General features: G+C 29.5%; 1 protein-coding gene and 1 long non-coding RNA gene across 2 annotated transcripts in view; both read left to right on the top strand.

The window, feature by feature from the left end:
• LOC148229657 (uncharacterized) overlaps positions 1-25286 on the top strand; it is a 197835-nt gene that overhangs the window by 5693 nt on the left and 166856 nt on the right. The window lies entirely within an intron of this gene.
• On the top strand, positions 73-866 carry LOC148229659 (uncharacterized). Its single transcript, XR_015811410.1, has 3 exons — positions 73-94; positions 175-218; positions 300-866. It is a non-coding gene; the product is annotated as an uncharacterized LOC148229659 (long non-coding RNA).

Below are 25286 nucleotides of genomic sequence, written 5' to 3'. Positions count from 1 at the left end.
ATTATGTTGTAATCGCGGCACTTTCCTTATAAAGTGACAATTGAAGATGATGCAAGTGATGCAGCATTTGAAATTATAGACAAAACTATAAATTGTGGGTGTGCCAGTAAGTGTTTGGTTATAAATGAATAATATAACACGGTTATTCTAACAAAATTACTATTGACTTTCCAGAATCTAATATTAAAAGACAAACAGCGGTGATTTGGCAATTAAAGGTATACATACCGAAGTTAATTAAACATATTACAATGCTAGTAATAATAAAAAATATATGACATATTGTGACAATTTTGTAGAAGATGAAAAGATGCCAATCTACGTGTTTAATCCTCTACAGTACATCCATCAATTGTGTTCTTTGGTTGTCGTTTAAATTTAATTTATGGATTATATTAGTAGTAATAATGTGTTCAATGTTTACTCTTGATAGGAGTTTTATTGTTTTTTAATTATTTTTCAGAAGCAATGATGGAACAATTTGATGACCTATATGGCTACAACGTAGAATTGGTATATATAAACAAAGAGTTAATCTTCTCATGTTGAAGTCACTGTCAGCAAGTATTATCTTTTTATAAAGAACATACTACATAAGTTTGATGTAACTGAATATCTTAAATTTGGCTATTCAGAAAGAGGAATGATGGCACAGAACAAAAATTGTACATATTTTGCCACATCGGAATTAAAAATAACCCACTCTTAGATATTTTGGCTATCGATTATTCCAGGTATGCAATCACATATTTATAATCATTGTAAAATGTCGTTTATTAGATAACATCCAAGAAACTACACATTTATAAGCTGTCCGACAGCGCCGATTTGATCGACATTAACTTTCAATCCTCACATACTAAGGATATATTACACGTTCATGTTTAAAACATAACTGGTTAATTTAAAATTCTTAAGATCTAACGTATATATGTATTAAATCGGAAAGCAATGATGTTTATGTAAAATAAAAGTAAAACTCACTTTTCGGCCTCGGAGCCCGGCGACGGGATTTCAAAATTTGAAGATTTCATTACAAAGATTGTTTTATGATTGTTTATCTAATTTAATCAATGTATTCTTCTTATCCTCAACACATTATGTATATATTTAATTTTCATAGTTATAACACACCTAGTTAATTTGCAATCCGATTATTTATAAAAGTAAAAACTCACTTTTAGGCCTCGGAGCCCGTCGCCGGGAATTCAAAATTTGAAAATTTCATTACGAAGATTATTTTATGATTGTTTATCTAGTTTAATCAATGTATTCTTCTAATCCTCAACACATTATGTATATATTTCATTTTTATTCAGTCAAATGACGAATTAATGAAAATTATTGTCGCGTAACAAAATTTTATTATTAAATAATAATTATTTAAAAGTGTTGTCACGGTACTGTCTATTTGAATTTGAATGCTTATTTTTCATTGGTCGACGCTATTTGAATATTTGAATGCTTATTTTTGATTGGTCGAAACAACAGAACGCATTACCGGCGGCTTGAAAAATCAATCAGAACAAATTCAATTTTAATTTTTATTATTATTTATTATTATAATTAAATATATTTCCTTTGTTTACGTGTATTGTTACACACTGTTAATACAAAGCGATACGATTTACAGAGTATAGAATTGAACGGAGAATGTTTCATTGAAAGTTATGCGCGTCCGGAAGCGACGACGGCGGCTTAGAACAATTATATATAAGATGAATAAATGTCCAATGAAAGATGACAAGATTATGAAAAAATAAATTCGTAGTGAATTTGACTATAGGATTGCTGTTAAAAATAACATATTTTCTGTAGTATGGAAAGACAATAAATGTGTTAAAATATTTTCGACTGATAAAGGTAAACCTCAATTAGAAAAAGTAAGTAAATGGTAAAAAGCTGAGAAGAAACGCTTAAAAATTCCGCAATAAGTTATAATAAACATATGTAAAATGTGATTAAGTGATGTGATCAAGATAAAAATTCGCGGAGAAAAAATGGTGTTTTTGGATTTTTACAAATATTTTCTTTCTAACAAAACCATTCCCCTGCTTGAATTTAGGAGTAGTGCGAGAACATATTTACGATTTTCACCAATATCTGATCCGAAAAATGCAGGAAGACATTCACATCTTTATAATCGTGTTCTTAATGAATGTAAGAAAACAATGCTCGGAATGTAATGTAAGATTACATGTTTATTGTATGAAAGAAGTACATAGGTAAATTTCACTTTTAAATATATTTTTATTTTACACACCATATGCCATGATTTCCAATTGGCAACATTTATAAAAATCTGTTTTTTCGGTAAAAGATTACACCGAACCTATTTTTCAGTTAAAAAGAAAATATCAAGTTTTATAGCTAGCCATGAAATTTTAGATCGCTTTAACGTTTTTAGAATTGTCTATAAGAAGCAATAAAAGAGAATGTCTCCACCCCTGTTCATCTTCAAGATCTATATCTAGTTTCCTAAACTTAAAGAACGATAAGCCATCACTCGGATAACAAATAAACAAATACTATAATTTTAGCTTAAATTTGATACGCCTTGTCGTTAAATTTAGTGTGTAATAGTCAAGTGTTTCCTTTATAGCCAATTTCCGAGGTAAAATAACCATTATTAAGATATCTTGTTTCACTTCACTATTCAGAACCTTTATGGCAATTCATTCCCGTTATGTGCGGAACTGGAAGCTTTTGTGTAGCTAGCTCACCTCAAATCTCTACGGTAAACCAAAACCAATATAACTCATGGACGATTAAAATTTTGTGTTTTAGAGATAGTGTGTAGTTTAAGATATTTACTTATTATTAGCAATAAAAAATATAAAAACAGTTTTAAATGAGGATTATACTATGTGGCAAAAATTTGTGAATTGTTAATAATAAACTGAATTTATTGACCGTGTCTTATTAAAAAAGTAATATTGTGAACCGAATATAATTCTAACATTAGATATTCTATTTTACAATAAGTTTTTAAAAAAATATTTGCAACTTTAATTATAGTATATAGTACTAAATTATAGATAGGTTTTTAAAAATTATCTATAATTACTAGTATTTTAATTGATACATTGTCGTACTAAACTAAAGTTAAAAGTTATTTATTTACAACAGCTTAATTGAGATCGCAATCTTATTAATATTATTCTAATACTATTTTTAATTGATCATTGCAAATTTTGTTTTATCACTAGATGCTAGGCGAATAACTATGTTATGCTAGGTTAAGTTAATAAGCATAGCAATAAATATCAAGATAAAATAAACTTTATCCTTGCTTATTTTTGATCATACTTGGGATTCTAAATATTTATTAGTTATATTTAACTATTCGAAAATCTAGTAGGATGTGATAAATACTCAAATAAACGAATATATTATATAAAGTTTTAAGAAATCGAAGAAAGAAATCAAAAGTAGTTCAAATAATAAATACATATTTATATACACATAATTCTATGTTATAAAAAAATATTATATTTTAAGAATTTTAAATTTTTAAATATTAGAGCATTAGATATTTTAAAATTTAAATTAGTACAAAATATTACTTATTTAAAAAAGATAAAACTTTGAATACAAGTCATTAAAAAAGTCCACAGATGTTCAATATTAACTCGGTAATGAGAGTAATTTCGGCAAAAAAAAAATTTTTTTCTGCATTTGTTTGTCGGCTATTAATTTTTATGGCTATGGTTATTATTTCATTTTTTATTGAATCTTCCATTGTAACCTGACAGGCGTAAGTCTAATGCGTTTGAGTGCCGCTGCCGGGGCTCGAGCACGCAACTCAGAGTTACTAATCTGAGCATTACGGATTACGCTATTCCGTCCTTGCAAATAGCATCAAGAGAAAAAGATAAGTTTCAAAAAACTAAAAAGGGAACAATTGGGCTTAAAATAATGCATAAATAATAGATCGAAGAAAAAAAATACAGCTTGGTCGTTTTTTAGCGATTTTAGAAAATAAAAATTTTCACTAGTAATGGGTACTAGATTGTATTGTATCGTAATGATTTTCTAAGAATACATTTTTATAATATTATATAATATATCAAGTATTGTCTTTTCTTGCGATTCGAAAATAATCGCCTATCATCTAGTTATATAGACAGTGGCATTAAAAAAAGTTGTAATTGACTTAGAGACAAACTTTTTAATTTGGTACAGTTTACTGAATATAACTTAATATCAATAAATTTATAAGAAATGATTTATATACATGTAAATATAATAATACTTGATTCGAAATTGAAAGCTAACAAATTAGTCGCTTTGGAAAGTAAAACTTTATTACGAGTTTTAACAGACAAACTAAGAGTTAAATTAGCGTATTGTTTATTTTTGTGTGTACAAGTTATTTTTAATTAATTAAGTAATATTACATAATGTACACCCTTTTTTATTGAATCCGACATCCATTGTTCTTGTAATAAGAGATTTTTCGCAATAGATAAATTTTCTGTAATCCCCGAAACCTACATTTATTTTTTATACAGAATCTCATAGAAGTAAACACAGCGGGAAATACACTTAGAATAAATCGTTTTTCACACAATGGCCAAGTGGAATATTAAATGACCGGACGGAATTTATATTCATTCCCTTTTTGTCGCGGTCGGCGGTCATAAATCGAGCTAGCTCATATTTAGGGCACTTTTTTGTCACGACAACACAACATATACCCACACCAACAGCCCTTAAAGGGCACCGTCGAATTCGAGGTCGCGACTTCGTCAAACACTATTAAATCTGACAATCGATACTATCGACCCATCTGGCGTAGAAGTTTTTTTCGGTTTGAGGTTGCTTATCGCGCTAGTCAAATCTCGGCATATTTTTCAGCTTTCATTACTCGTAATGGAGGACCTGTGTTAATGATCCGGAGTGGCCGAGTTCTCACTCCCTGCTCGGGGATTAATTATCATAATTAGTCTGGGCTGAGCCCTACGTGTTTGATTACGTCACGCACGTCGCCGAGTGTATGTTTGTATGCAAGTCAAGGTTTAAGGTTCTAAAAATATTCAAAGGGAAGAAGACAAAACTATCGCTAAGCCGGCGAAAGGTCACACCAAAGGTCTTGAGCTTGTGCGTTTATTGTATTATTCGCGGGCTTTTCTTCCGGGATACCTTATAATGCACACTTATTTAATTAATAATAATGTGCAAGTGTGCGAGGTGATATCAAAATTGGATTTCAGCATCGTGTACATATGTATAATAAATACGTGAAAGTAACGAGTTGTAAATCGGATTTGAATGCTAATGAACTCATCAATCAACGGTTGGCTTGAGGTGATTTGAAAAGCACGTAGTTTATCAGATTCCCAACTTGATTAACAGTATTACAAGAAATTTACATATGCTAATTAAAAGCAGAAGTTAAAGATGGGTCAATAAAGACTAAAAACTATACATAACACATTCAAGTATCACTAACACATGCTTTAACATCCCAACATCGACGAATGAAATAATTTGTAAATATTACTTAAAAATCCTTCAATGTGGTTTTTATTCAGGTAATATTTTTTTAAGTGTTTTAAGTAATATTCACAAATTGTTTTATTTTAAAAATAAAGCAGCAGCCATTTTAAAAATATTTAAATCAAAAGCAGCCATTTTAAAAATATTTGTCAAAATTTAAATGTGTTCTTATGTCTACAGTTTGACGGAAAATACTGTTTTAACGTCAAACAAATCTCATTATTGAATCCTGTAAGCAATATGACGTGAGAGAAGATAATATAGAACTTACTTGAAGATATAGAACAACTTGAGAAATGAGACAAATTAGCAATTCAATAATAAATAGACTTACGCGTCAAAGTAAATAAATATTTTGTGAATATATGTAGTTTCTAAAGTAATGAATATGAAATAAGTGACAAAATTGTAGAATAACTAATATTGCTGATGCGTATTTACAAATCCAATTTTAAACTAACCACGAAACCGGCAGAATTACGTACTGAAATTATCGACATGATATTTTTAAACACGTGATCAAACACAGCGATTGTATTTCGATTTTTTATGTGAATATAGCAGAAGTTGAAAAATTATTTAGTGGTCTGAAAATATTTAAAAACTTTTTACGATCTACAGTGAGTCAGGAGCGACTAAAGAGCAACACTCAACATTAATATTTTTGGGGAGTTTGGGGATTTACAAGTAAATTTAAATTAAAATCTTTTCAGATTATTCAAAATAGTGGTATAAAAATATATAAAATTTTACAAGAAAGACATACAAATATAAACACTAAAATTTGTACCAAAATACGAAGTAACCAAAAAATTACTAGAAGGAAAATCAATTATAAATACTAAATTTATATTCAGAAAACAGCTATTTAATTATGAAATTATATCTGTGAAGTTTGAAACAAATTATTTAAATTATATTGCATTTTAAAACTTTAATGATTTATCAAAATCAATTAGGAATAATCGCAAAAAAATTAAAAAAACGACTTTGCAACTTTGAACAAATAAAATTAAGTGAATAAATAATAAATATAGCATATTATTGTATAAATGTTATTTTTCGTTTCTTTTTACTATGCTCCTTACTTAAAATTTAATATTAAAATGTACTTATTATATTTTTCCAAATGTATACGTATTTTATTTATAATTTTAATGTATAAAATTGTAACCACAGAATGCAAAGCTTTTGTGAAATAATTCAATGTTTTAATCGAGTGAATATTTAATATAATTAATTTTATTATCTTGCCCCATTTTTCCATCAAAATATCAGTGGCCCCTGGCCTTGTATTTTCTCTGAAAGGCCCTGCACATGTCTAGATTATTATATTAACATTCGATTCATTAAGCTCTCTCTTTGGAATGCGGTAATAAGATTTCAAAAAAGTTGAAAGCAAAGATAAAAAATGTTTCTCATCGTTTAAAGTGAAATTTTGTTACATTTTTGTAACATTATTTTAGTTCGGTACAATAGATCAAATACACAAACGACACAATTGGAAACAATCACATCGGCGGTTTCAAAAGGTTTTTCAGAAAAAGAATTCAGAGCGGAGAACAATTGGCGGGGAGTGAATGCCATGAGGCTTTTGCGAGTTTACGGACACTTCACAACACTATATAAATATATAGTAATATATAAATTCTAGAAAAGACCAAGAAGACATCTTAATATTAAATGCCAGTTTCGTATCCGTTGAAAAATCAATAAAGAGCTATTTTAAGCTATTTTTGTGGAATAGTTTCTAAATTACATCATAGTTGTGTTTTAAGTGATTTACATAAATGTATTTAATGGTATTTATTATTGAACATTATCGCAATTTTTTTATTGTATTAATAAGTACATATAATTTAAAATATTTTAATAATCAAAATAAAGTTTTTTATCCAAATATAATCAAATTATTATGGGTTAGCAAGAAAGGTTTATAAATTCGTTTTTAACGTACAATAAATAAACTTTAATATTTCTTTATCTTTTAAATTAAAAGCCCTCGTAAATCACTATTTACGTGCTTTTAAAATATTAAAATGGGTTGATAACTATCGTATTTAATATACTGCGCCATTAAGGGAGCTATAACTGTGTAACAAATACAATTAATTAAGCAATGGAAAGTTTGGCTTTATTTATATTTGTTGTAAATAAATTTAAAAAATGAATGAACGCTGCTTCTCTATTCAACGACGTGATAGCTTTTATTTTATAGATTCGTTCAGTCGTACACGAAATGCAGAACAATTGTTCAATTAATGAAATTCCACTTTTAGTTTTATTTCATTAGGGAAATTTTATCGAGTTCTCGGAATTAATGCTGGAGTAGATTGGATATTCAGAACTTAAATAGTTTAATTAAACAAACCAGTATTTAAGCATATAGTTATTGTGATTTAATAATATAGTACCAGCATATTTTTTCTCAGAAATATATAAAATATAAATTTAATTATACAGTTAGAAATTAGCGTGTAAATTTTTTTTATATAAATTGAGTTATATTCACATCTAGTCGTATAATGTAATATGTGTAATCAAAAGATATTTCTTATTAAATGAAAATTCTCTAATTATATATTAATATTTATTAATATAATTGATATTCTATACAAGAGAAAATTTATTTTCCTAGACTTTCGAATAACAACCCTCACTATATTTAGTATTTTCATATAAGTAAATTCTATCCTATAGTTTTTATAGCATTTCTTTTGTCTTGCTCTCTTGTATGAAATATTGTGGGTGTTTTCTGTTTAACTTTTTGCGCCGCTTCCCTTAACTTTTGGCAGGTTACCGCCATTGTGTGTAAAACATATTGGACTTTATTTACAGTGTCATGAGAGCCTATAGCCAAAACAATGTAATGTATTATATTTTATGATTAATGTACGTTTTTATTGAAATAACACTTTTTGTGATATTTTATAAACATAATCTATTTATTTTAGTTTTAGAGACGGACTCAAATAAAAGTTTTAATTACCGCTAGACTAGAGATTTCGCATAACTTTTCAACTACGTTCAAACATACAGTGTGCTCAGTGGCTATTCGTGTTTATTAGATTTAATTTTATGCAAATTATAAATCTATAACAAGCCGTGTTACTGGACTCGAAGTACACATTTGAAATTGAACAAAGTTAAACTTCTAAGGATGAAACTTTGCATCATGTTGTTGAATTTACGTGTTAAAGTTAATTTACTCTAAATTGATGATAAAAAGTATGTCTCAAAATCACTGTATAATAAATTGAACAGAATCAACCAACTAAAGAACTAAATATGTTGATTAAATGGGCATTTACGAGATATACGCATCTAAAATATAAACATACATAAATAATATGTCAAAATTTGCATTGTTCTACAAGCTTTTAAATAATTTCATAACCCGAGTTGCTAATTTTGAACATGGGAAAATTATCTCAAAAATGTAACATGTTATTTTGGTAATGTTTTAATACAAATACATATACCATTCTTGCTTTATATATTTCGTAGATCATTCGTTTAAACATCCTATTTAATTGAATTTTTGTGTGTCAAAAAAAAAAATGGAATTTTAATATCTAAAATAATAACTAAATATCATTGTCATATATAATAATACATATTTATTATAATATTTATTTAGATACCAATGTCATAAAAGAAAAAGAGAGTAGATAAAATATTTTTTCTATGAAGCTGACTAAAATAAAATAGTCACCAATCATAAATTCGTGTAAAACTTGAAGCTAGTTTAGAACCCGAATCTTGTATAGAATACGAAGAAGATAGAAATATTATCAAGACTAATGCAGTGTCACATTATCAATTTAAGTTATTAGTTATCTTCGTTCTATGCAATATATAGTAAATAGCGTCATTGAATATGACTTCATTGTTTGGAATTCCAGCTAAGCGAAGTACTCTTTGTTGTTAGAGAGAATTTGAAGAAAAATTCCAAGATATTTCTACAAGAAGAATTACGAGTTGTATCCGTATCTGTTCCTAAAACCTTTTTCTAGGAGCGCCGAAATACAATCATTGTATTTTAGGCGTAGTGTATTCCATAAAGCACTATTTAAAGTTGTTAAGGACACTTTGAACACGCGTGATTATTGACAGCTGTCTGGTTTACAGTGCTGCCAACATAGAGATTAGATCAACCTATATATTAAACATTTTTCTGTACTAATCTTAATTTAACTATGATACTTAAAGCACTGTCATAATCAAACAATTAAAAATAACATAAAAATATTAATTCACTAATTTGACGACAAAACCAAAATTAAATTTAAGCATAAACATAAAATAGCTAAATAAATAAAAATGTTAAATAAATAGTTGTAAATAGTCTAAAGCTTAATATATTTTTAAAAATGTATATTTTTTATTTGTTTTAATTTTTTATAGGTTTTGCTATTTACCCTTAATTTATTTTGTCTTGATATTATTATTACTTTTAATTTTTTATTGTAAACTAGAAAATGGTTATAAAACAGCAACTTGTACTTTATTTAAAAGCATGTATATTATTGTATTCTTAATTTTGTAATAAACTTTTATATAAAAAAAATTGTATGAGTATTACCAGTGTTTTTTTGTGTGTGCGACGAATGTCTGTTACATATCCAATTATTTTACCCTTTACTAATACTATATGTATTTATAGCAGAATTAAAATTTACTAACATTTTTACATTTAAGTAAAATAGACTCTTAGCTTTAATTTTAACAGCTTAACGCCCGAGGATCCGTGTACGAGTCTTGAAAGAACGGCATGCGTTTTTTTTTATTAAAAAAATACTGGGATACCATTAAGTTTGCCTCTAAATGATAATGAGAGATGTTAGTTTACTATTTCTATATAATAGCAAATAAAAAATAAATTAAATTTTACTTTAACTTTTTGTAAAAATCACCTTTTTGGGACACGTGAGTTTATTTATAAAATGTATGAAGCATAATTATTTATTTCATTTAAAACATAATATTTTATGTTACACTCCTTGAACAGAAATAAATTTCAGGGGCAAAACTGTTTGCTAGGTAAAGATAAAATCAATCCAATTAAAATAAATCGAAACATCCACGGTTGATAGTACATCAATTAACAATGTTTTTCAACCTGAAATTTTGTATATTATTACAAAATTTAAAAGTAAAAACGTTACGGTATATGTTAATAAATTAAATAATACAGTAATCAGAGAACTTTCATTAACTTAAAAACATTTTTACGGATGGTTGTTATTTTGATATTTATTCACCATTTGGAAAACCGCAATGATTCACAGATTAAGAAACTAGAGGGAAAAACTACAATTCGGATAAATTATCGCCGTATTAGTTTTTAAGTATTTAAAAAAAATATCATTGCGCTTAATCTCTGAGTAATAAAATCATGAATAAATAAATATGTTTTTTTCATTCCTAATATTTTATGTAAATTGAAAACGGTTGTATAGTTATAAACTAGTTATTTGTAATTTAATTATATGTTTAAATGCTTCTATATTTTTTTATATAAACGAATTATAAAAAATATCTATATATATAATATGAAATAAATAATGCACTCACCAATTTTTTCGGCGTCCATTTTCTGCGTACAACTGTCACAGACACATTTATTTTCATAATTACACTTATAAACCACACTATATTCTTATTGATATTTTTTTTATTATTTACACTTTTTTTTATCTACTTTAATATATTTTGATACGTATAAAAACATTCGTCAATATGAAAGAGTATTACACAGATTCACATGTATGCTGTATCTTTCATTATTCCACGTGCAGAAAAAACACAACACTTTTTTCTCACATATTTCTCACTACTTTTTCAATTTACCCGAAAGCTTAACTGATAGATCGATATCTTAGCTTTACTTAAAAGAAAACATTTGAATTTAATTTTACTGTTACGATTCAAATTTTGATAGACACGGAACGAATTAAACAATTGCATTGAAATAAATAAAAAACATTTTTTTTGTTTATTTCATTGTTTTTCGAAATATTATGTAACAAGGTATCGATCGTTGCGATCAACACCTGTCATATATTTATTACAGTCCATTATACATTGAGGCTTATATATTGTAAGGCCGGTCGTTCTGGTTTTTTCCTCGTGTCTATCATCTGGCTGTTATGAAAGGTAGATATCATTCTTAAATCTTTTTTCTTATTTATTTTCCAAATTTGGATAACCGTTTTACCTTTTCTGCCATGTTCCATCTATAAGAGCCTTAATTTTATATTTTTGAGAATCTGGCGAACCCCTATTTTCCGGATTGTTTCACAAAGTCCTGTTTTACGTAAAAATAAATCTGCGAGTAAAATGCCATTATAAAAATTGTCAGCATAAACATGGTGGCACTTGTCAGATATGGGCTTAGTACATTCATCACTAATTCTGCAAATTATTTTATTCAACAATCCATATTTGGTTGAGGACTAAATATCCGAAAATTAAGTTTACTTAACCATGGAATCATTCCCTCATCCAGGGTTGCATTTCCTCATCCAAGCGAGCAATCCGTGAAATTAGATTTGTCAGGAATATAAGTTGCCCCCCCTAAAGGGCCGGCTCTGAACAAACGCAACCGATTCACTTGCGTTGGGTCCCGCGTTCAAAGTAAAAATGTAATAAAAACAGATGTTATTATTATTTTTATTTCAAAACGTGAAATTACAATTCATATAGCAATACTTTGCTATTCTATAAAACAAGATGAAATCAAAATTGTGTTTATTTTAGGGTCGGTTTTGCCGTCTTAGATCTTCGAAAAATTCGTATACATAAACAGAGTCAGCCTCGCGCTTTACCAAAACTCTATCGGCAATTTTGCGGGGCTATTATAACCCTTTGTGTAAAAGAAACAAGGGCCAGAACAACTTGAATGTGTCGTTTTTACGAATCATTCTTTAACGCATGTCTTCGTTGCAATAAATTAAGAAAATATATAAAAAATAAAGATGTTCGATCCTGTGTCTATGTTTCGGAATAAAAAGTGTTTTAAATTTCAACATACTTATTTATATAAATATTTTGTATAAGGAACTATATTTAGAAATGTTCAAAGCTGATAATATGTAACGGTTTCAGAAAGATTTGGTTCATAAAAATCCTGCGCGCTAGGTGTTGAAAAAAAAACAAGCCTGAGACTTCTGTGATGTTGGATTCGAAAAACTGGTTCCCAGGTTCGTCAATTGCATTGAGGTCAGTGATAAATAAAGGGTTGCTAGAAATATATAATATGTATCGTATTTTGGCGTATGTGTGGTGACGGGTTGGCAATAAAACATATATTAGCCGCTGTAAAATATTATGCGGAGGTAATCGGTAACCGTCGCGTCGTCAAAACAAGTATTTATGCGTCCCTCTTACCACTGTACCACATAGCTCCAAGGTAGTCAACTAAAATCTGCTTCCACAGTATCCTTATTTTTGGAATATACCTTGTAAGATCATCATTTTTATGGCTTTTTTGACAAAATATTTATTTTCTACTTTTATTTTTAATTATGGAGAGGAGGAGGGGAGATAGATTTATTTTTCTGATTTTTAGTAAAAAATATACTTACTAATTTTTATACCATAATATTTTTTCAATTTATTAAAATAATAGGTACATTTAAATAAATAAAATAATTTTAAATATGTGGGTGTTTAAAACAGTAATTTAGAAAATAGTTATTTTATTTCAGATTTATATAGTTATTTTATTTCAGATATTCAAAGCACAAATAAGTTGACTATTAATTTCGGCAAAAGTTTATTCTCTTATGCCTGCACTACGATCTCTAGAAGTTGGCTAGGGTTGGTCAAGGACGGAGAATATAGTGGGTTACTTCGATCGAGTTTGGCTCTGCCCGCTCTAAAATCTCTCAGAAGTTGTCCGACGTTATCGAGAACAGGAGGTAAAGTGGGGGTAATTCAGTCGACTTGGCCAGCTTCGAGCGCTTCCGAACATTGTCGGCATTATTTTCCGAGTCAAAGGGACCGAAGTTGGAGCGGCTCTTTCGAGCGCGAGTGGTGAGATACTTCCCCTTTCGCTCTCTCGCGTGTTAAGTGACGAGAGTGTGAGAGATAATATGGTTTTTAGCAAACTGAGATAGAACGAGTAACTTGGTTCAATTTCAGTATGCGCGTAGGCGTCTTATGGTCAACACGCATGTCGAGCGCTGCATCGTAGTCACGTGGTCAAGTTATAATACCACATGCCTATCGGGGAATTCAACAGACTCTTACTGACATCTTTGAATATTTTAGGGCACCAAAAAGGATTAATTATATTTTTGATAGTATACTCTTCTAATATATATCGTTATTCTATTTTTTTCATATAAAATTAAATAATTAGTGGTACTTGATTTTGTTAAAAAAAATCGTTTCGAATATCCTGATGTATTTTTCTAGATTGGTTTATATAAATGTCACACCATAACGAATTCTTATTTAGAATCGATGGCGACAAATTCTAGGATAGTCACAGATGTAGTGTTAGTATTCTGAAGTATAATTTTTATGCCTTATGGCATTTTGCAAAAGCCGACAAAGATTTTGCGTAAATTGAATATTTACGACCGAAAAGTTTTCACTGATATTGTATTGGTGAGTGCCTACACAAACTCTTATAATTATCAGTAGCGTAATTTTAATAATATGACAATTTAAAAATTGCGATTATTTGGCACATGCCAGCTGTATGTGACAGAAGCCGCCGTCTGGACATCATTCACGGCCGCCGTCCGGACAGCATATGAAATTTGCGACAGTGTGGTCGCTTACTCAAAGTCGTAGGTCTCGGTCGACTTCAGTTGTAATTTCGGTTCGGACAACTTCCAGAGAGTGTAGTATAGGCATAACACTTCAAAACCACACTACAAGTACAACGCTGCTGCGTTTGAAGCTTTGTAAACTTTGCCACGATACACTGATCTTTGCTAGTGTCGCCAACTAAGTAGTATAATTTTGTTTCTATTTTTAGTATTTACCTCTTAATTATCCTTCGCATGCTTAAGCTATTTGAAATTTTTTATTTATAATAAGTAAAAAAATAAATGAATCATCCTATATATATTATTTTGTGAAAAATCACATCTGGCATATGTTCACTTCATACTCTACATTCGTGCAATTTAGCAAATAAAACTTTTTGCACATCCTCCACACTCTACGTAAATTAAAAACTCTCTCTCGTTTTGAGCGTCATGTTTCACAGCTTTTTGCAAGTTTCTCTCTCTCTCTACTCGGGAACTGCTCGTTTGCCGGATTTGCAAAGCGGCCGCAACCAATCTGCAAGACGTTCGCAGTTAGTACCAAGTTTCACGTTGTTAAATACGTGGCTGGCGGACGGGGAGCTCGCGGAGGCGTCAGTAATTAAACCAGACCAGAAGCACCAACTTTGACAAATTTCAACCGTAAACGAAAAGTCGCAATTGAATTATGCGCGCATTAATGGGACGAACAATGCCAGACAAGAACGAAATTTCTCGTGTACTTATTGTTATTCCTCCGTGTCTAATTATGTCGTAGTTAGGAATGACGTTTGAGAATAACTAACGCGCACTTTAATTTGTATGTGAGCGTATCATACATGTTACAGTAAATGTGTATATAAAGGATGTTTTTTTTTAGAGGTTTGTTTTTAGAATTGACAACACTTTTTCCAGTGACAGTCAATTTGACAACTGACAGCTAATTTGTGTTTAATTTGGTTTGCCATTTCACTATGAATAGACTTACACCAGAACAACGTTTACAAATTGTGCAAATTTATTTTGGAAATCGTGGTTTAGTTCGCGAAACTTTTACGGTCGACATTAAAGTCCACCCGAGCAAGTAATTCGAATAATCATGGATCGTTTTCGCACCACGCATACTCTAATTGATAATACGCATCCGCAGAGACGTCGTACAGCGCGCACTAAAGTTTCTGCGGCGGAGCGTAGTATTGGGTACGACCCAAATGAGTCGATTCGCAATCGTGCACAGCAATTGGAGCTGTGTCCATCCACTTAATAGAAGATTTTGCAAAAATATCTTGGTTTACGAGCTTACAAGATCTAGCTCGTGCTAGAATTAAAGCCGTTTGACTATTGTGGGAATGGATCAAAAACGAGATTGTTCTTGGTCCCCATTTTCACCAAAATTTTGTTTAGCGATGAGGTTAATTTTTGGTTGAATGGCTACGCTAAAAATCAAAATTGCCGCATTTGGAGTAAAGTAAATCTACAATCCATTATTAAGACGCGCTTACATCTTACAAAAAGTCACTGTTTGGTGTGATTTATTGGCTTGTGGAATCATTAATCCATATTTAAAAAAAATTATGCTGGCCAGAACGTTAAGTCAATGCATAGCGTTATAGATCCATGATTACTGAGTTTTTCGTTCCCTAATTGTAAATAGCATTAATGTGGACGAACTTTGGTTTTAACAAGATGGCGCAACATGCCACACAGCGCGCGCCACAATCAATTTATTTAAGGAAAAATTTGATGAGCGCATAATTTCGCGTCGTGTACCTGTGAATTGCCCTCCAATATCGTGCGATTTAACACCTTTAGATTATTTTCTTTGGGGATATGTGAAATCTCTAGTCTACCCCAATAAGACGACTTGGAAACCAACATTCGCCGCGTTATTCGAAAAAGTAATCGAAAATTGGTCTTCCAGATTGCGCTTTATTCGAGCCAGCCGTGGCGCCCATATGCCCAAAATCATATTAATTACTTTATAATTCGTATATTACACAAAAAAATCCTAAAATTAAAATAAGTTTATCGCAGAAAAAAATAGTCAACCGCAAACAACGAATAAGTTGTTCATCCCTAATATACATATACATATATGATATTCCACGTCCAATCATATATCAAAAACATCAATAATCAACTTTTATTGTTAATTAATAAATTTTAAATATATTGCATTATTAAAATTTTAAATATATTATATTGATTAATCATACATAGCCTTAAACCCATGTTACGAATCACTTTACAGAATATTATTGCACATTTTTTTTAACAAACCTCCACCGTCTCCCTGGTAAACAAACCATCCACGAGTATACTTGCCGGCACAAGTTTTCAGGGGGTGCAAATATTGAAAAATATTATTCGAATAGTCATAATCCCCTCTGTTTGCTCGTCTACTTTCTTCTTTGAATGTTTGAGAGCAACAAACCCCGGACAGAATACGGTGGGGTCAGACATTCACGGCACTCCAGAAAAAATGGCACCAAGAAGTCAACATAATAATATTCGAGTTTCAACCCATTCAGTCTGAATTTTGATCGTATCCGACAGCAAATGCGCTGCAACAATAAAAAAACTTTCAATAAAAATTCATACACTTGGGAGTGAATTCATTGAGAATATTCTGCGAATTGCGAGGTATTCTCAAAACATAATCTGTTATTTTTCTTGTATGCACAGTGAAAAACATCATGACTGTGAAGTGGACATTTTACTCACTATCAAGAAGTTTATAGTAATGCTATGTTACATTATAATAAGAATATTCATAAATTATTTAATAGGTTAATCATGACAATTATTTTTCAGTATTTATACAATTTTTTGTCATAAAAGCAATTTTTTTATTAATTAAAGCTTGTATCTTATGTGTATTTATAATTTTATTAAGTGATTTATGAGGTTTATGTTTAATTTAGTAATATAAATTAACGTTATTTTGCACAGAAAAACGTTTTAGAATCTACGTACTATATTCTAAGGTGTTTCTGTAGTATATAATAAATTAAATGTATGATTGGTAAAACCATATATTGGCACAAGGATATATGCTTTCCTACCTATATCAGTGAAGTGAGCAAAACTAATTAAGTTAGAATTGCAATGTGAAATTTCGATCAAATCGAGACAAAATTAATTCCCAAAAGGATTAGGCCTGTTTCTAAAATTGTGATTTATTTATTTTTAACAATTTATTTCATAACCGCAATATCGATTCTGTAATACATGTCTAATTTATGTATTATATATGCAACTAAAGAGTTTTTTTTTCATTGGTAGTTTATTGAAAGTTATGATGAAATTTAATGATATTGCTGTGGCTTACCTACAATTAAACATCGTAGATATTACGTCAATACTGTTGGAATATTTAACTTAGTGTATAGAAAATATAAATAAGTGCAAATATACTTAGCTATGTTCCATCTCGTATTAAATTCATCAATAATGTATAACATACTATACGGGTATAAAAGGTGGTTGAACTTTGATCTTTCACATTCACAAAAGCTTGAATCTGTTGAGGTGTTTGCATGGTCGAGGCGAGCCAATTAGAAAATAGCCCACTAATACAACACGAACGTTAAAATATTATGTTAATAGAACACTCTCACGTAATTAAATAAGTGTTTGACTTATACACTCTCGTTAATATGTGAGAGGGTTTCCAAATGAAACAAATCAATGGTGAAAGCTAACAGGGTTCCTGGAAAAGATCAATGAAATCAGAACAAATCGTGGTGTTAGCCACCCATTAGCTGGACTGACCATTTTGGGTGTTAGACACATATATACATACATGTGTATGTGTTGTTAAACTAATAAATTATCTAACAAATTATTTCTGACAAATCAATTTAGATGTTAATTTCAGATTATGATCACAATACAATTAATATGGTACACTACATCGCTATATATTTATTCATATATAAAATCAATTTTAAAAATATTAATTTAATTCTAAATATAAGTAACGTTGCAGCCATTTTTACAATTTGTAATAAGAGAGATCTAACCGTCTCGAAAGTAGAGTCACAAGTATATTCATATGAATGAAAGATTTCGTGACAAAATAATTACGTTTATAATTAGAAATATATATAATATAATTAGCGCCGAAAAATACTCTTTGTTTGGAAAAGACGCGCGCTAGACAATATATTATAATCTGCGCACATTACTATTGTTGTTGAGCTCTTTGGTTACCGATCGCCCGCGAGGATCGTTTCTTTTTAGGCATGAACACATACCAGAGGTGTGTTCAAGAAACGATGCAATTGGTTCGCAAACATCCGCATTATGCAATTCCCCAGAGTTGTCTCAAAGCAGCATTGTAAAATATGTGATAGTTTCAAAATGTTTTTAGTAGTATTGTATTTAGTACAAAAATATGGTAGTGTTAAAATGTTTTCGATTTTTAAAATCAGACTAATTATGATTTTTATTATTATCATGATTTATTTTTTGTACTGATTGTTTCAAATTATGCTATCAAAATTACTATTTGGTAACAGTTATACAAATACATCTTATTTTATTCAACGTTATAGTTTATCTCTATACAATTTTTCCCTCGAAAATATGTATTAGGAATGTTGAATAAAAATATAGTTAAATTAATTAAATACAGAAAAACATTTTTCTACAGCTAGGCAAATTAATTATGATTCCAGTGCTGTGAACAGACATTTTCTCGCTTAAGGCGAGATATTAAAAAAACTTTTTGCAATATAATTTTTATCCCCCTTTGAAAGTAAAAATCTTATTACGTTAACAAAATATTGAACTCCAGAAAGTTTGGTAGCATAGAAAAAGTAACATTTATTTTTTCATTTAATGTATTTAAATTTACAGATTGAGTTCTTATAAAATTTTTAATTGATAATAAATTGTAAATTGTTGTATTTGATATAAGCTTAGCGTACAATATTGAATCTTTAATATTATATTAAACCAAAGTTTGTAATTTAATACAAAAATTAAATATGATATATACATAAAAACAATTCGGATAGAATTAATAAACGTTTCATTATTGATAAAATAATAAAATAAGTAAAAATTTAAATGGAATAAAAAAATTATATGAATTCTGAATTTTTTTTTATTTAGTATACTGATATTACAAGTACTAGTCGTAATTTATTTACTATTAAGCTGTTTTGTAAATATTGCTAACTTTTGTTTATATATGCTTCATAAATAAGTTTATAATTTACATATATTTTTTTCAAAGTAAAAAAATACACAAAGGGTCAAAGAACTCTGTGGACTTACATTGCGAAGTTTATCATTAGATTGCATAAATTATATGAGCTACGTACATACAAATGAAATAAAAACCATGGGGTTGTATTATATAAAGATTGATTACAATTCAAGATTATACATCTTGAATTATAAGGCATATTTCTTATAAAAAGCATATATTACTAATAATAAAGAACTAGACTAATTAGAAGGAATAAAATATGTAGGAAAAAAATATACATCACTCTTACTTTTTTAAAATAGCTTTTCCTTCAGGTTTATCAAATTATCATCGGTGTTTGATCTGTATATGTTTTTTTACTAAAATTTAGAGATATATTATTGGGATCTCGGGATTTATAATAATATATAATCGTGAAAAATCTACTTTTATATATTTCAGCTGTAATGCTCCAGCCGTGTGTGTCATTCATTATACGTCAGTTACGAAAAATTCGTGACCATGGCTGGAATATCACAGCCGAAATATAGAAAAATAAGTTTAAATCACGGTAAATTCCTAGATTCCAATTATATATATATATATATATATATATATATATATATATATATATATATATATATATATATATATATATATATATATATATATATTTTATTTTTTTGAAATCTCTGGATTCATCGCGATTTTTGGTGACTTGTATTCTATATTTCGGCCGTGTTTGCAACTCAAACAATTCGTGATCATGGCCGGAAAATCACGGCCGAAATATAGAATACAAGTAAGCATAAATCGCGATGAATCCCGAGATTTAAAAAATAATTATACTCGCGAAAATCTAAAAATCCAAATATATATATATATTTTTTCTAAATTAGCTCTAGACGAAGCTAGATACACACATATATAATAAGGTTCAATAAAAAAACACTTCAACTTCAATTATTCTCTTCTGCGTTACTGGTGAATTATTAACGCGTTAGCGTAACGCCAACAGACAATTTAACGCCACACGCTTCAGAAAAAATATGTTTTCGATCAGACACATCAATTCCCTCCTGATCACCCTGTGACGTGACTCTCGAGGGGGAATGAAAACGAATCGTCAAATATTAACCTCGCTCGGCGCGGCGGTAGCAACGTCTACCTAACTCGGTTAGGGTTAGCGAACCGGGTGTTTCTGACGCCGTAATCAAGAGATAGTCTCAGAAATGTTTTATGAGATACAACATCCACAGTGCCGTGCGTAGCTGAGGTAATTTATATTGAGGTGGTCGGTTCGTTTGGAGCGAAATTGTCCGGACAAGTGGCGTTTTCAATTTGGGCACTACCGAAACGCCATTGTCGTGGCGGATGTTAATTGCGTATAGAAATTTTCCACTTAATGCTTTTGAAAATTTGTCGCTTAAAATTTCCGCAAACACTGCCCGTAAAAAGCAAAGGGCACTGATATTATTCTTGTGAAATTGCGTGACCGTTTATTTTTTGCTTCTCCGCGAGGCGTCACTTTATTATGTGGAAAATTACGACGAGAGAAATTATGTACATTTTTAATAAAGTATTGTCCGAGGTGAAATATTATTTTTTTATACAATAAGCAACGTTCTGATTCAAGCTTTTTGTGATTAACAACAGAAAATTACTGTGATGGCATGTATAAAATTAATTGGCTACATTAATTATAGATTCAATGACTGTAAAACAATAATGGTTAAATGAGACCCTCGAGAACACAAATGCACCATTAAAATCGTCTTTTTTACAAGCAATAAACTGATATGGGATTAGGACGTTTTGTAAAAATTGATCAAAATTTCAACTTAAAACTCAAAACTAAGGTACTTTTTTAGAAAAAGATTAATTTAATAAGATTCATTAAAAGTCTTATTCTTAACGAGATACAAGTTTGTAAATACTGTTTTAAATAAAAATCTGTCTTTAAAGACAAAAACTCAGTTATCTCATCTTCAAATGCTAGGCATTTCTGATATATTTTTGCAGCATTAAATATGAGTTGAAACGCAAACATCTTTGAAGTACCCAAAAAAAAAAAATATTCAGAAGCAATGCCACGACTGTGCTGTGTTTTTTTGGAAATTGCAAAGTATTTGCATCAATTTTAACGAAAACCTTACCAGTTTTTTGGTTACAGTTCGTCTCTTGATTGGTGATGTGTACAAATTTGATTTTTTTTATTTAATAAATATAATTAAATATATTATATAATAAATATACAGTTAAAATTATAGGATACATATATGCAGAAATTGATTTCGTTAATTTAATTAATTATGTATATTATTAGAAAATTCTTAATACCCACACATGACCACTTGACAAGGGTCAAATGGCTCTTTTCATTCCAGATAATCTACGAGAGCCCAAAACCGATTCTTCAACGTCTGCCCGCAAACTTTAGGGATTTTTCCCATTAGCGGCACGTGCTTTGTTTTATCAATTGTCAGTTTATTCCTTTTTCAGCGCCATTCAATTAGCGCGTCCGTTCCGAATCGATCCCAGAACTAATATAATTTTAAAGTTAACGCCAAAAATTGACCCCTGGAGTCGAATCGTGCCCAGAGCTAAATAGCGTTTTGGTAACGTAATTGGGTCACTATGTGTCGACGAGAACACATGAAAAGATGGTCCTTATTTGCTCTTCAATGCCTTTGTGGTACTTAGCGGTACAGCATGTGTATCAAAGTACTTTCGTATCGCGTTATGTGTGCATTAAAGATTGTAAAATGCGGTCCGCTGAATGTCAATGGGTTATTCGCAAGTTTAAACCTAACGTAGTTATAATTTAATTTATTTCTATATCTATTTTTAGTTTTGAAATTACTTTAATTTAGCAATTAAATATGTTATTGCAAAGTAGTTAATTTTAGTGTATAAATTTTGATTTTATGTGTTAAAATCAGAGTTCTTATTAATTTTTTAGGGCAAAGAAATACACGTCAATATGCTCTTAGAATAGTCGACACGATTTTATATTAGTATTATTTTATTTATAACAAATATGATATAAACATGATTATAAAAAAAATATATTACACTACAAAAGCTTTAAGCAAAACAGACAAATATATATAGAACTTTGTATGTTTCGGAAAATTTTGAAGCAATAAAGATAGGGTTTTATTGGAATATAAAATTTTTATTTTAATATAATCTATGAAAATTTATAAATATAAAATTTTCTAAGGTGGCATTTTTAATAATATAACAACAACAAGCTATATATTAGGATAATATAAATATTTTAATTAATAGCACATACAAAATGCAAAAAAAAATATTCTGCAAAATAAATGGCTATTTATAAGTAAATTACGCAGCTCTGAACTTGCTTGAAAAAATAGAGTTTTATCATTAATTAAAAACCTTCGGTAAAATTAGGCTATAAAATTTGTTTACAGTGAAGTTGTAATTTATTATTATAAATATAATTTCACTAGCTTAGCTAAAATATATCAAGCAATTGGTTTACAATTTCACTGCTTAGTATTGGTGAAACAATATTTGTTCACAAACAGATAATCTGATATGCATATTTTCACATGACTGTGACATTACATCGTTGCACAAAATATTACAATATTTAAAACAATTTTAGTCTAACCAATATGAACTAAACTAATGCAGGTTTAAAATCTATAGTTTGTTGTAGAACATTCATTAGGTTAAGTTGGTTTTGGTTAATTCTAAAAATTAAATTATATTTTCGTTAGTGTATACATATTTAGTACTTAAAACGAAGTCGAATATGATTTTACTGAAACGCTGGTAGAAATATACCTTTAATGGTAATACACATTCACTGTACAATATACATTTGAATCGTTTTAATATATTATACATAAAATCTAAACGTTAATTAAAAAATGTTTGTCTATTGTGTATATGTATATATTTTCTCTTATGTATGATGTATACGGATTTTTCATATCATGAATAAACATAGTTTCGCTACTTTTCACCGGCTTTCCTTACCCCTATTACTTGTAAATTTATGCGCTTGCATGTATCTACACTTTGTTTTGAGCTTGCCATTACAGTCGAGTCAACATCGGCGGTCATTTGCTGACCGAGCTTTGACATGCAAGAGCTTTCGCTCGACCGCCGCCGGAAAGAACCACGCCCTACGATGGTTCCAAAGGCCACACGACTGTGACCCAGTTGGCCACCGCTGGCAGGCTACTACTGATACTCTCGAATCGATGACGTCAAGTAGATTGATGCAATCAATCACTTTTTCCAATTTTACCGAAAAAAAAAGCATTGAATAATACAGCGGCGAGCGGCGCCGTGACGTCACAGTCGGTTTGCCGATACTTGAATATGTTTATGTTGTTTAAAGATAAGATAAATATAGTATATTTACATATGTATATATATATATATATTTTTTATTATAATTACGTAATTTAGATCGCGTTTTTCTTGGAGTCTCAGTTTCGATATATTTCGCCAAAATATTTTTGACATCATTAAGAAATTTTTATTTTTATATACACGTTTTTACGTACGTGGGGCAGATAGGACAATATTTTTCAATCCAACTAAAGTGTTTTTGGCATAAAAACCAAATAAATAGCGAAAGTGCGAATTATAAACTCTATCTGTGCGATGTAAAAAACGTGTATATAGAAATAAAAATCTCCTGATGATGGTAAACATATTTTGGCGAAATATATCGAGATTGAGACTCCAAGGAAAAACGCTATCTAAATCACGTAATTATAATGATTTTTTAATATATTTGCATATAAAAAAACGTATCTTATTCCAAAATGTGAGCGACTGCAAATTTGTTTTTTGGGCACTGACCCCTTCTGGTATGAAACATTTCCACTGAAAATTTTATGCGTAGAACATAAATTGGGTGTTTGCAAAATTAATATGATTTTTTATATGAGTACGTTTTAGCGTCGTATTTTACGATCGAACTCAACATTTTATTATAAACAAATACATAAAAAAAATTTTTATTAAACTTAATATATGGAATTTTATGTACCGACTATCTAATAAAGTTCGTAGTTTCTTATTTTTACAATTAATACAAAAATAATGATTGTTCTTAATGGTTAAATATAACAATACTATATAATGATAATATTATTTTATGAAAGTTATAGTTTGTAGTTTTTTAGTGTTTTACGATAGCGTTAAGTTGAAAGATAGTTAAAAAAATAGTCTTAAATGGGTAAATTCTACTGTTCTTAGTATTTATAAAAAATAATGGTTATCGGTAAATTTGTTGAAAAAAATAAAATTAAATTTCGTTGCAGAGAGTATCATCGCTAACTCCTAAAAATATATTTATAAAATCATCATGTTGCATACAAATAAAACAAAATTTCATGAGAGTGTATTATAAACGATTTTATTATTTCCCAATATTTATGGTGCTGCATTAATTATTAATAAAATATATTAAGGCTCCCTTATTAATTACTTAAGTCCATAAAAATGTTTGCAGATGAAGGTAGGTCATCGTAATAAAATATTCACACATTGAATCGATCATTTGTAGTCAGGCCACCCCTAAGTTTGTTCCTGGGCGAGTCTGACTACTAAAGTCCATGGTCATCATTCACGCGTCACGATTTGCGTGTCAGGACATTGTAAAAATGGACACAAAATAATCATCATACATGGTGTGTGTTTGCATTTTTAACGACCCTCCCTTCAAATAAACCTGTTTAACGGCCACAATTTGCTTATAACGAGTCTTTAGATTTTCGTGAAAATGACACATCCGACCACTGTATGGGTGCATGACATTAATAAGT

This window comes from Plectrocnemia conspersa, unplaced genomic scaffold (assembly GCF_051122295.1).
Source record: "Plectrocnemia conspersa isolate PC_06_02 unplaced genomic scaffold, ASM5112229v1 ptg000011l, whole genome shotgun sequence".
Lineage (NCBI taxonomy): Eukaryota > Metazoa > Arthropoda > Insecta > Trichoptera > Polycentropodidae > Plectrocnemia > Plectrocnemia conspersa.
The sequence above is the reverse complement of the archived record's forward strand: the minus strand, read 5'-3'. Positions and strand labels throughout refer to the sequence as shown.